This window comes from Mercenaria mercenaria, chromosome 2, assembly GCF_021730395.1.
Source record: "Mercenaria mercenaria strain notata chromosome 2, MADL_Memer_1, whole genome shotgun sequence".
Lineage (NCBI taxonomy): Eukaryota > Metazoa > Mollusca > Bivalvia > Venerida > Veneridae > Mercenaria > Mercenaria mercenaria.
In genome coordinates this window covers 97,256,801-97,267,953 of record NC_069362.1, presented here as the reverse complement: position 1 = coordinate 97,267,953, position 11,153 = coordinate 97,256,801, and the positions used below count along the sequence as shown (strand labels likewise).

The 11,153-nt window shown below is 34.7% G+C and overlaps 1 long non-coding RNA gene across 1 annotated transcript; it reads left to right on the top strand.

Moving 5' to 3' along the window:
• The first annotated feature begins 3,556 nt into the window (after positions 1–3,556).
• LOC128548627 (uncharacterized) lies at positions 3,557–5,750 on the top strand. Its single transcript, XR_008367192.1, has 3 exons — positions 3,557–3,673; positions 3,935–4,044; positions 5,658–5,750. It is a non-coding gene; the product is annotated as an uncharacterized LOC128548627 (long non-coding RNA).
• The last annotated feature ends 5,403 nt before the right edge of the window (positions 5,751–11,153 follow it).

The following is an 11,153-nucleotide window of genomic DNA, read 5'->3' as shown; positions in this document are numbered from 1 at the left end:
AATGGTAACAAAATACATTAGCATTTATCATATAAATATTACATAAAAAGAAAACCTAACCTTTAAAGCACGATGTACGCACGAACTCAATAATTTTACTAACGACAGAACAAAAAAGAGATTTAGCTGCATTACGCATTCCTTTTTCCGTTAATAAACAATTCGCTATAGCTTCATAAAACATTCAAGTTCTCATTATACTTGACAGATCAGAGGCAGTCTACATTTCAATTTGGCCAGTCATATAATGGCATCATTTTATAATGCAAGATGTTGAACTTATTTTACAAGCAGACGTATGAGATCCTAAGAATTAGAAACATGAACAAGAAACTACTTAAGCATATTTTCCTGTCAAATAAGCATGACATTTACTGATAAGGCTTTTTAAAATTGCACAGCCGACGGTTCAGAAAACGACTGATCACTATATCTAATAAAATTTGTTTCATTTAATTTTGGTACACTTCATGGACATTACTGGAAAGACAAGACATCGGACAATTAGCCTTGAAATACTTTCCTAATTTTTAATCACAGGAGGAAGGGTATTAATTGTGTTAGAATGATTATAAGCAATTAGAAAATTATTGCTTAATCTAGCAACAGTAATGAGACAACACTTTAAGAATTCTCTAATGAATAAATCTGTACATCAAATATTCATCACACTAGCAATTTTCATTTAGAGCAGTTATCCTCATTAGATTCTATTGCACGCTACATTGACGTCATTTATATACAACGCCTTCCATTCTGCATGTAGAACTAGCCAGAGGTACACCTAATTTTCCTGAAGGAAACGACAATTATATATGTACAATCTTGACAAAAGGTGTGTAAGGGACATCTGTGTTAAGAGTCAGAATAGATTAATCTTATCTTCAAATTAGTTTCAAAGTTGTCCATTTGACTTAAATGTTCAGAAGCTGGAGTCAGTTCGAAACAGAAAACGTGTCTCTATAGCAAATCTACGTTGACCAATGAAAATGAATGTCAGGAAAATATGACACTGGATCAATTCTACTTGGCGTATGTTTTCGAAATATTTCTGGTCCATGATAGAAGCCATCACATATACCTCATATTATATAATTATAAGTAGATACATTTCAAAACAGGTAGTAGTAAATTTCTTGACGTTGTTTTGTCTGTTACCTTCGTTGAATAGAATTCAACACATTGGGAACGTATGAAGTGTATTTTCTCGAAAATTGAAATATGTTTCTATACCATAACGAAGATTTAAAGTTCAGTTTTGTATCCGCAAATACATAAAAGGTAAAGCGATTTAGTGATGCGCTGTACTGTGCATGGGAATCAATACATGTCTCTAAAATGAGTTTTAAAAGATAGAGTGTTGAACTGGGCACTTGAACAATTAAGGTGAGCGTCCAGAATTTGGGTGTGTTTTATATCATGTACTTGACTTTAAAAACGCTTCCTAACACTCTACTCTAGGGGTGCCTTTTCATGCAAATTTATATATTAGCTTTTATAAAACTTTGATCAAGGACAAGAAATTCCAGATGCCACAAGTCATCAAACAGGCGACACGAAAATACTCATTGACAAATGATTTGTATATTTGTATATCTGGAACAGTTGTTTCCCGTTAAAAGACAAGGACATTATATAACTAGAAAAGTATCTTAAGCCTTATCGACAGAATTTATGACGTGTTTTACTCATTTTAAAGCACAGCTGACGTCTCTTGCACGCGAACATAAGGAGAAAAAAGGGAATAAAGAGAAAATGTGCCGCCTCGGTTCTGTTTAATGTCATAATAAGATACACTTGAATAGAACAAAGTTTATGCTATGTTAATGATAAGGTATAAAAGATTAAACATGGTAGCATGTGTTTATATGGAAAGATTGAAAGTTTAACTATTTATATGAAACTTTAAGACTGAAAAAAAAAGTTTTACAATGGTTTACTATCAAAAGTAAAAATACATACTATATTGACTAAGAAACTTTTATTTCATATTATATTCAAGCATAACATTCCTATTCTTTTCGTATTTGTTGGGGAAGGGCGTTAACAGGACAGTAAACGTGTGCAAATATAAAGTTGCTGTTAAAACTACTTTTTTATATATGCGCTTTCCATTGACAATGTAATCACTCTAGGCCCTATAACGCGTAAACTAACAAAACGTCAGCATCAGCAGAAAACATCGACGTTCTCGCATGTTTTGGAGAAAAGTTAATGACACATTTCAATATATTGTTTATCTTTTAGCATTTTACACTTATATGCTAGCAAAGCGTTAGCCAGGTTTGTTTCGTATTATAGCGTCTGTAGAATCCCCTAGCGGCGACCTAAACGGTCATGTGACAGCAACACTTTCATCTTCAACGCTCGGTCGACCTAAACGGTCATGTGACAACCACACTTTCATCTTCAACGTTCGGTAAAGGCAGTACTAATTTGAAATCATTTGATATTTGAATTGAAATTATCAGAATAAAGAATAACACTTTTATTCTTTCTATAAAATGCATGTTTCTCCCCATTTCATTTGATATACTTAAGTTGAAGCGTAACATATTCTTGTCACAATTTCTGTTAAGGACGCTCGCTACAGTTTCGTAATTTTTTCTCAATATTATATAGATTTTGATGAAATGTTTTGTATAAAAAGATCATGTTATGATGTATTGAAAAATGAAATAAAAATACTAGGTCACCAGCTTTGTTTCAATTTAATTTGCCCCTAGATATGGTGCTATTTTAAACATTTTTCAAATTTTCTGTAATCCTAAAATATCTTTCAGTAAAGTAAAATAATCAGCATAAACTTGATTATCTAAGCATTTTTATAACGGAAAACAATATATCTATTTGAAACAAGCTCAGAAAAATCAAAAGAACATGATTTTGCAAAGAAAGGAATACTTGATCAGCAGACCCAAGGGCTATTTTTCCAGTTTTAAGTTGGTACTTCGCTATTTTGTCGAGTTTCACATAATAGAATTTAATCAAACTCTGCACATACGTTTGGTTATGTCTACCTAATCTAAAACAAAAAGAAAATTGATAGGTCACCATATTAGATTTCGCTTAAATCAAATTACAACGAGGTGGGGTATGGCGGGCATTTATACAACGCAGGTTGGTACGAAATACTCTTTCAGTGTTTGAGCAAATGACTTAGAAATATATATTATATATTATATAAGATTATCAAACGGCAGATTTCTTACCAAGCGGATATCAAGGTGTTTCTGAAGCATTTTGATGGCATAGAACGATAAAAGTTTCCGCCCTTTTTTAACAAAACCTATAGTTTACGAATGTACGGTACGGGTACGGTACGGGATTAGAAACAGCTGTGACTCAATGCAGAGTTTGAGGTAGCAGTTGGTAGTTTCCAGCCACAGATTCGAATTGGCCAGGTCAAAATCTGTCATTAGAGATAAAACCTTGAAGTGAAGGCTGTTTTGATGTTTGAAATATTTGTTGATGTGAGTTTGTGATTAACAAGTTTAAGAATGGTATGTTGCAGAAATTCTGGCAGATGCGAATGTTAGCTTGATTGCATCATTTTCATATAACTGCTTGAAATGCATATATACCACTATCAGCATTGAGCGTCTCGTGAACTGTCAAATGTCATATAGGCCTCACACAGTTGAAAATAGTGAAAAAAGTAATCGGTTGACAGGTATTTTTGTCCAGCTGTGCAAGTAATACTTGAAACTGAGTACAGAATGCAAGTGGCCATTTGGCTCTATCATTTCCCCTAACATTTTAAGGCCAGTTGGAGATATGGCTAATTTGGGCTGAAATGTCATGTATTTTCGCGGGCTGAAATTATCTTTCAGGTGTCTTGTGGATTAAAAAAACCTATGCTTTGTATGAAGTTTACTATGTATTTTATTTCTTCTTCAAGTAAGATGTAAAACCGGTATCTTTTTATTTTCAGGTCTGCATCTCGTAAGATATCGGAAGCCGTCTGACTTGGCCACATCGCTCGGAAGTCCGAAGTACTAGAAAAAACCGCCATCTGCTACCTTAAGACATTTGTTAACTTTTGTAAGTACTATTTCATGCTTTCTTTTGTGTTGTTCAAGCTCTCCAGTATGTGTTATTTAAAAATCCGAGCTGAATGGATTCATCACATAGACAGATGTTGTTTGATATGGTAGAAGTTAAGGGGAGGTAACTCTGATTTTACCGGGTAAGTAAATCTTATTTTTGTTTGTAGAGTAGGGTTTTCTTAAAATTTCTAGCGGGAAACACATTTCTTTTGTAGTTTATATTAAATTTAAAGGAAGAAGGACTATTTAAAGGAAATACAGGTGCAACTTTTTGGCATTTTGTAAATACATGGCTGTTTCACAAGGCTCGGAACTGGATTTTGTGGTGATATTTCTTTCGAAGATATTTCTCGAGTGGCAGGTATGATTTTAGTTCTTACAAATTTCTATTGTGGCTTTATCGGTGTCAGGACATGACGACAGAAGAAAAGTGTAGAGAGTGGATACATCTTGGGTGCATTTAAGGTCCTGGAGTGAGGTAACATTTGCAGATATTTGTTTTTAATTAAGAGAAGATATGGTTTCTCGGAGATGTACTGGGAGATTGCTCGAATTCGTTAAATAGATAAGTTTGGCAACAACAACAACAAGAACAAAAGTGCATTGTAAAATATTTATTTAAAGCTATTTTATACTTACTGTATGTAAGGTAATATGAAAAAGTACTTGTAAACAGGGGCGGCTTTTCCTGAGCTTGCGGACTTGAAGTACAGTTAGTCTTGGGTAAGTAAGCTGTGCTGCTTTTAATTCTGTTCCTCAAGTATGCAGGGCTGTGCACAATGCTAATACAGTACATTTATGGCCATCATGTAATAGTAGGTAAGTCTTCTTTTAATGTCAGAAAGATAGATGCAGTAAGAAATATGTGTGTAAAATGGGGCCAAATCCACAATATTGTAGACATTGTTTGGACATGTGCAATTTGCAAGAAGAACAAAGCATTGTTTAAATATTGGTTGGATTTTATTTGTCATAGATCATTTTCTTATAATCAGGTGCCAGACAGTCCATGGAGATGCATGTCTTGGTCCTTAAGGTAGCAGTTGGTAGTTTCTAGCCACAGATTCGAATTGGCCAGGGTCAAAATCTGTCATTAGAGATAAAACCTTGAAGTGAAGGCTGTTTTGATGTTTGAAATATTTGTTGATGTGAGTTTGTGATTAACAAGTTTAAGAATGGTATGTTGCAGAAATTCTGGCAGATGCGAATGTAAGCTTGATGGCATCATTTTCATATAACTGCTTGAAATGCATATATACCACTATCAGCATTGAGCGTCTCGTGAACTGTCAAATGTCATATAGGCCTCACACAGTTGAAAATAGTGAAAAAAGTAATCGGTTGACAGGTATTTTTGTCCAGCTGTGCAAGTAAACCTTGAAACTGAGTACAGAATGCAAGTGGCCATTTGGCTCTATCATTTCCCCTAACATTTTAAGGCCAGTTGGAGATATGGCTAATTTGGGCTGAAATGTCATGTATTTTCGCGGGCTGAAATTATCTTTCAGGTGTCTTGTGGATTTAAAAATCTATGCTTTGTATGAAGTTTACTATGTATTTTATTTCTTCTTCAAGTAAGATGTAAAACCGGTATCTTTTTATTTTCAGGTCTGCATCTCGTGAGATATCGGAAGCCGTCTGACTTGGCCACATCGCTCGGAAGTCCGAAGTACTAGAAAAAACCGCCATCTGCTACCTGAGCGCTGGTATAAATAACAGACTCCAGTATATGTCGGATTGAAGCAATTTGAACTTAAAGTACTTTAAATGTATATATTTTGTAACCATGGTGATACTTACCCTAACCTTTAGTCAGTATATTGAAAACCCGCCCGCTTAGCTCAGTAGGCAGAGCGTTGGTCTACGGATCGCGGGGTCGTGAGTTCGATCCTCAGGCGGGGCGTATGTTCTCCGTGACTATTTGATAAACGACATTGTGTCTGAAATCATTAGTCCTCCACCTCTGATTCATGTGGGGAGGCTGGCAGTTACTTGCGGAGAACAGGTTTGTTCTGGTACAGAATCCAGGAACACTGGTTAGGTTAACTGCCCGCCATTACATGACTGAAATACTGTTGAAAAAAGGCGTTAAACCCAAAACAAACAAACAGACTAGTCAGTATATTATACATTTTGTACATTAAATGCATGCGAACATACAATAATTTGCGAATTTTTGCCGTACGCGACATTAGATAATCACTTCCTGGCAGAAGTCTGCAGTGAGCTACACCGATTAGAAACACAACCAAATTGGCACGGTGTTGGGGTAAATATCGACCCGTCCGAAAAAACTGTAGCGAGTGCCTTTAATACTTCGCTATAAAATATAAATAGCGAACGGTTGCTGATTATTCAATAACGTATTCCTGCGCTAAAATACAGGGTCATTAGAAAGCTTTGAATTATATTGAAAGAGCAATTTGACTTTTTATTATCAGCTGACTTAGCAATTAAGCCTCGATTTCATCGCATTAATGGATAGGGGAATACCATCAAATGCAATTTGTTGTTGTTTTTTCATGATTAAACGATAACATTGAAAAAATTGATTTCACTTTGATACTTTGATACTTTCCTCTTAATAAAAGATGAAACAATCAGCTTCTTGAAAAATACAAGGAAACAATAACAGATTCAATCTGATATATGACAATATCTATACAGAACACAGAACAATCTAGTCTAATAAATCTTCGATCAATACCTCTCATCAAGATAGAAATCCTGTGGAAAAACAATAATTGAAAATTGTTTTCATTATTTGCAACGACAATGCTTATTATGTTCATTTCCTGTCAGGGTTACCATGTCAGTGACAACAGAAAACGAACACCGCAAATGACAGAACAATATTAGCATTAGAGAGCAAATCAAAATGAATTTATTAGGGAATGTTGATGTTGCATAATTTTCAATAATAATTTTAAAGCGTATATGAATCAAGAAATCTAGGGTTTAGTTATACCCTACCTTTACTATTCGACAATCTATAGCATATCGAATATGGACTTTGGTCTCCAACTAGTGACCTAACGGTTGGAAATAAGAAACAACATTAACATTTTGTAGTTTATTCAGAATTTGCGATCTGCAAACGTACATATAATGTATACAGGAACAAATAGCTTGCAAAATTTCAAAGTACCAAAGGAAAAATTTGCTAAGAGATGAACAGAACCAAGCCTTTTTGCCGACGATCTTCACACATTTATAAAAATGAACACAAAACACATTTCCTTCACACACACATATATTAAATGTAATTTCAAATTAGAATATATACTTTATATAAAGTTTTCTCACTAAGTGGATTGTTATTATTTCCATAAGAGTGACGTAGTCCGTTCAATATTCATGTATAATAGGAAGCTCGAGGGGTCATGCAGAGGCTCAGAGACGAGCGTGCAATTACTAGTATATGGCTTGGTTGCATTCTACGTCTTAAGAATTAATTGGTAATCCTATGTGATGCTAAATTGTACTGCATTAATGTACCATGTATAGAGACTTGTGTAATATAATCATTGATATCTGACCTAAATACACAAACTAATATATCAAATTGATAATGCTGAATATATTCCATTGATCCTATTCAAGGTAAATGTTACAAGTGAAGATGATGAATTGTCCTGCAAACAACATCGTTCTGCAGGCAAAGCATGAACTAACAAAATAGACTAGCTCCTAGACTATGATATATTTCGTTGTCCTTTTTTTTTCTTAAAGTTTGTGAATATAGCCTTTCTATATCCTGAGTCTTACACCATATTTGTCATATGATAATATTACAAACAGTTCCCTGAGAAAATCTGTAAAACAGACTGGCATTTTTCACTATATACATAAAATAAATATTCATTGCCTGTATAAATACCGATGCCTTTGCTGTCCAAATGTTCATATCACAAACATTTTGTGGCTCAGCGTGAAACTCGTATCCAAAGGCCACGGAAGAAACTATTCAAAATGGACTCTTATTCGACCATGCAAATTAGTAGTGCATTCAAATTGCAAAACAAAAACAAGAAAGAATGTTTCTAAAGGTTTTTTCTCTCCTGTTTATATTACAATATTACCTTTGTCTTTGAGCACCCTGGTTAATGTTAACGCTGTTCCGTCTTCTTACTATTGATGTCCTTTGCTTTACAGCCGTTCAAACCATGAAGGATGTTTTACTTTACCACAGCTTAAATGAATTAGTTATTTAATATTTTATATGGTAAGAAAAATTGCCCTAAACACAGGTGGTAACGTGCTATGGCCAATTCGTCGGAAAATTTTACTGTCAGATGTACCACACTTTTTTGCCATGTGGCATTGTTTATAGCCATTGCGACAATAATTTATATTTTTTGTTCGTTTTAATTGTTTTGCTCCACCGCCATAAAACGGTAGAGTTCTGCTGTGAGTTACCTTTTGCGCCCAAAGGGACACAAACCTATAACTGAGAATACGAGGACTTCTCCGTACTTAATCACCTTTATCGAAGCACCTGTATTTTTTATTGTTGCGGAAAGGCTAGGTAACTAAAAAGAGATTGCGCTAGCTCTCTGATGAATAGGTCATGCTTGCCCCGCCAAGATTCCTATTAGTAAATACAAACAGTATACAGTCTGCCGAACTACAACGTTACACTTCAAACGTGGTTTAGATACACGAAATCTCGGCGCCTTACCTTACATCTTATCTAGCTTCCTGTTAGATAGTTACTCTAAAGTGACATTAAGTACCGAATTATTAAGTCTTCATAAAAGATAAGAGCAGTTTTGTTACCAAACAATTTTAATACATTTCACTGTATTGCCTCACACGATATAATAATTATTTGAATATTTTTCTTTGTATCTGGTTTCTTGTGTTATTTAGAAGAATTAACAGAAATATTGAATCATTGAATACAAGTTTTTATCAAAAGTAACATTTTATTCATTAATTATTTTGCTTTGTCTTACTTATTCGTACTTTTCGAAGCGCCCGTCAAATGGTTCAGATTATTACCTGTATTTTCCAGAGACGAGGTTCATGTTAAGTTCATTTTACTTGGACTGCATGTGTTTTAAAGTTCACAACTAGACAAGTCTCATATGTTTGTTTAACTAGATTTAGCAGAAAACCAAGTTATTTTATAAACTTGTCAGGCAAAGATTTCTGTTAATTCTTCTCAATCCAGTGCCAGACACAAGTGTCACGACTTCTATGCAAGACAAATGAGTTTCTCCTCTCGTTATTTCCAGTTTCGGGATTATTTTACCATTGTGTGTACAGCTTATTCTTATCTTGTCTTTTCAAGAGAATTTAAGCTGCAACAAGTGTTAATGTGTCATTTATAACCGGTGTCAATCACGAATAATACAACTCCCGCGTTCCATATTTAGAAAAGTAATTCTTATTCTTGACGCCTACTGAAAATCTCGTTAATACAAACCTTCAATTTAGAAAATATTCTTGGAAGTTGTCTTTGTCTCCAATTTTCCACAACTCGACGTATAAATCACTTGCAGTTTTTAGCCTGTGAACAAAAGGGTAATTTGTACCACCTATTTAGTATTTTTAAGTTGTGTCTAAAATAATATTTGTAAAGAATATCCTTTGGGAGCATAGAACACAACCAGGCAAAAATAATAGCAGACACCAAAGCTCTATAATCATACACCCTTGCCATGTAATTATATTTTAGCTCTATTTTAGACGTTTAAATATTTGGCTACCTTTTTTAAACTAGAACAAGTTTTTAAACACTTATAAACTATTGTCTCAGCATTTTTCAGTTATTCCGGCAACAGGTCGGTATTGATTTCATCTTTATTTCCTGTTTATATCTGGGGTGAAGGTCATTTAACAGCTGATTAAAACTTTACATTGATTGGTGGATGAAAAATTCCACAGGTTTCCAAATGGAGTAGGAACTGTTAGACAGTATAATCCGTTGCTAGGTTCCTGTGGAAATAGTTCGACTCTGTCACTGTGATACGGAGTGATCTCCCGTAAACTTACAGTCAACTCGTCCCCTAGTCAACTCGTCCCCCAATCAACTCGTTCCCATTTTTTGTCATTTCGACCCCCCTAACCCCACCCACTCCGCCCCAAACATTTCGGCCCCTCGTTTTTAGCCTTATTTTTTGTCAAAGTTTCCTAGGTTATGATTAATATTATCATCAATTAATTATCTGAGTAGAAATGAATGTGATTTGCCCTTGGTCCTGTCAGGCGCAAAATACATCCTACGCGGGGTGCATTTTGCTTCACTGGACAAAAAACGTATTTGCTTTCAGGCGGGTGCAAATCTTGCGCATGTAAACACAGTGATAAACAAATAAGTGATCCCGGTTATTTCGTTATAATGCATTAATTGAAAGTGCAGGATTAAGTCATATTTTCGCATATAATAAGATCTATTACAATGAGTTCTCTGCACTGTTATAAGTATCTTGTGTAAATAAACAATTGGGTTATTATAACAGTAGCTTGATCTTGGATGTTGTATTCGGCCCGAGTGGATTTTGTCTGACCTGGATCACCTGAGGCGCGCAAGCAGCAAGTGTAATCCGGTCTAGTAAAATCTACGCGAGCCACAGATCAAACTACTGTTGTAATGACCCTTACATTTTATACCTCTATGTACTAAACACAAACCAAACCGTAACGTTACGGGTGATATTTAAATTGAAATTCTTTTTAGTATGCATTGTAACGTCATGACATCATTTTTGTTTTCGCACGTTGTATTTCCGCGCTTAAACAAGAAATGTATTTATAGAAAGCATGATAAAATGTTCCTATGTTGCCAATCTCAATTAAGCAACATTTTATGATATTTTTATTTTTCCTTTATTCTGGCAGCGATTTGATTAAGGATGCAGTATGCCTTGTCACCAGTGTAGCTTCGAAGTTAACTGAATTGTATTTCGTGTGATTTAATGTCTTAGCTGCTACGATCTTAAGTTCATATATCTCTGTCGCTTCAAGTACAAGGTTTGAAGTACATGACCCTCAACAGGTGTTTTATATTGAAAGAAGAAATTCTGAAGGAAAATACAGATATTTAACACTTTTCAGTGTATTTCTGTTTTACTGTTATCCGTAGAAGTCTGCTAAGTT